Raw genomic sequence first — 2,855 nt, 5'->3', positions numbered from 1 at the left:
CTCTGGGCTGAAGGGAAACATGTGAGGGACAACAGCAAGAGCAAAATGACACAAGTACCACAAACACAACAAGGTGGTGAAAGGAAAACCTCAAGCCCTGGAGAATCCGGGAGAAAGAACCCTCACCAACTGGATCAGGATAGCAGGGGCCAAGAGAGCCTCCTCTGAGTGCCAGGCACTGCCAGGCTCCCCGCCCCACTGCTGAGCAAGATTATGTGATAAATGATTGCATTAGTCCGGACAGCTTCTCATTTTCCTCCAATCTGGCCTGTCTGCCCTCTTAGCACGGGGCTCCTGATAGCATTTCTCCCTTCGCTGACTTCATTTTTCCTGTTAGGTTGTCAAGCTGTCACGGCGAAGAAAGGAGAGGCATGGACAAGGCTGTTACTGTCTGTGCTCTGAGAACGTTCTGTGCCTCTGCTGTCCCTGCCCTCCATGGCCCATCCTGGGCAGGTGCCTTCCCACCACCTGCTCATCTTCCTCAGAAACCCCCCTTGGCATTGCAGGTATCCACACTTCAGCTCAGAAGACAATGTCTCCCTCTATCCCTGACCATGCCAAGGATGCAGCACGGTTTTGTAGAAATTAAGGTTAGAAGAGGTTTTGCAGGCACTCTCTGATTGAAGACATTGTACACTGATCACAGTTTTGGGGGTAAAGGCTCATGGCTGCTGTGTTGGGGTGCACAGATGAAGCTTAAGAGCCTTTCCAAATGAAGCAGATGCTTCTGTCCTGGTTGATTGTTGGTGGAGGGAACCAAACTGACAGTGGGAACCAAGCCAAGCTTGCTCTGGTACAGCTCTCTTCTTTTCTGTACAGCCTGCCTGACGTTTCTGCTGTGAGGACAAAATGGGGAGGTTGGGGGAAAATTAGTTTTCATCAGACTCTGCTGTGTAATGTTCAGCATGGTGTCCAGGCAGCCATCCCACCTGGCACTGAGCAGCCCTGTGGAGGGGAGATGGTGGCTCCAACAAGGCTGTAGCTCCAGGGTCCTCTGATCCAGACCAGAGACACAGCTGGGGGGAAATAGCCCCATCACCTGTCATATCTCCAGTTCTTCCTAAGGCTTAGGGGGATGCCGGAGGAGGATGTGAGTGAGCTTGAGGCTTGACTTCATTTGGAGGAGAGACACACAGCCAGAGCTGAGCACTTGGGTCTCTCCTGGTCCCTTCTAAAAAGCTAGTGGTCCAGACAATACCCTGATCCCACACATGGAGGTTTTGAAAAAGCCAGGTTTTGAACTTGGTTTCCAAAGAGAACATTGTGCCTCTACAGCAGCACTGTCAGTCAATACATGCTAAACACAGGTGTCCTCAAGCCCGAGTATCCCCCAAGTGGAGATCACAACAGCACGTGGAATAGTACTCTTCCCTCTTAATCCCAACTCTGTGAGAGATGTTCAATAGCTCCCCTGTGCTCTAGATCCCCATTTCTCCATTTGCCTAAATGTCACAATAATACTATTTGCACCTTCTGTATATGCTGAACAGAGGAGATGTGCTGTGAAATCCCGTAGCTGCAGCCCTCTCACCTGAGCAAGAACAGCACTGGGAGCAGTGGTGCTGGCACCTGCAGCATTTCTAGCACGTTTCTCTTCTTCAAAGCACTTTTCAGGAGCTAGGGAAGCCTAATTATTTCTAGTAAAGAGCACTCCTCATTTTCATTTATCAGTGAGGGGTGGGACTTTCAGATCTCATTCTCCCCCCCTCCCCTAGACAGCATGTTGATATGAGGGTTAACAGCCATTTGTAATCATATTAGAGAGGCGGTTTAATTCCAAGGAGGCTCGTTCCCTGGACTCGCTGCCCTCCACTGCATCACAATGAGCAGATCAAACAGCACCAGTTCCGACTTGGAGATCGATCCAGGACAAGGGGAGCACATCCACGGGCTGGGAGCGTGGTGGAGACCGTGGCCAGCATCCTGCTCCACCAGTGGAAGTCTTTGCAAATGTCATTAAGGGAGGGCTGAATTAAGATATTGGGTACCGGGGAGCAAGGGATGGCTGCAGGCAGGGCTGCACAGCCAACTGATGGGGCAGTTGGGTGACCTGGGATGTTATCAATTTGCTGCTGCTCCATGGAAAGCGCTGAGCTCAGTAAGCACAGGGGATTTTGGCTTTTCAACACCAAGGAGAAAGCCACCTATCCCACATGAGCTGGGATCAGCTGCTGGGGAGGGCTGAGGCAGGGTAACAGTTCCACACGCCCGTACTTCAGGATTATTTAGGGTTTAGGAAAGAGACAAGCAATCAGTAAAAAATGCGGGTTTTCTCTTCAAATACCTTTCCTGCACCCCCTCATTAGACAGCCTGTTTAGCTGTTTACCTGCTAGATGAGTCTTTTTATTGAACTTGTCAATATTTGCATTTGTGCCCTGTGAAGTGGGTGAAGCTTGAATAAAGTGGCAGAAATCAGGCGGATCTGCAAAATTTCCACACAGCTCATCTCTCCAGATTCGACAGATAAAATATAATTCAGGAGGAGAAAAATCTTGGCTGGAGCAAGGGGTCAGCTCAGAAGGAAGATACAGAGACATGGAAGATGTCTGGGAGATAAATTGCCAGACGTGGGCTTCCTGAGGAGCCAGCGCTTCAGCAAGGCTGTCAGGAGTTGGAGAGGCAGTTGTGGGGTGCCCTGCTTGTGCTACAAAGGGGTGGGACCCCCAAGATGGAGCTTATAAACCCTGATGCAATTACAAGAAGGTGCAACTGCAAAACCTCCCAGCTCTTCCAAAACAAATTTCTGTCCCTTAGCTGTCACCATCGCCTTGCCCCAGCCACACTGTTCCCTATGTTGCCCTTTTGGGGACTGCTTTTGGGATTTGGCTGGGTTTGGTGGCAGCAGAAAACACCA

General features: G+C 50.4%; 1 long non-coding RNA gene across 1 annotated transcript; it reads right to left on the bottom strand.

Moving 5' to 3' along the window:
- Nucleotides 1-640: 640 nt before the first annotated feature.
- Nucleotides 641-1,699, bottom strand: LOC120324187. The gene is made up of 2 exons (XR_005565290.1): nt 1,532-1,699; nt 641-836 (listed from the first exon to the last, which is right to left on the bottom strand). It is a non-coding gene; the product is annotated as an uncharacterized LOC120324187 (long non-coding RNA).
- Between the last annotated feature and the right edge of the window lie 1,156 nt (nt 1,700-2,855).

This window comes from Pipra filicauda, unplaced genomic scaffold, assembly GCF_003945595.2.
Source record: "Pipra filicauda isolate LSUMZ 115617 unplaced genomic scaffold, ASM394559v2 scaffold44_size3831614_pilon, whole genome shotgun sequence".
Classification (NCBI taxonomy): domain Eukaryota; kingdom Metazoa; phylum Chordata; class Aves; order Passeriformes; family Pipridae; genus Pipra; species Pipra filicauda.
This window is presented reverse-complemented; position numbering and strand designations above follow the sequence as displayed.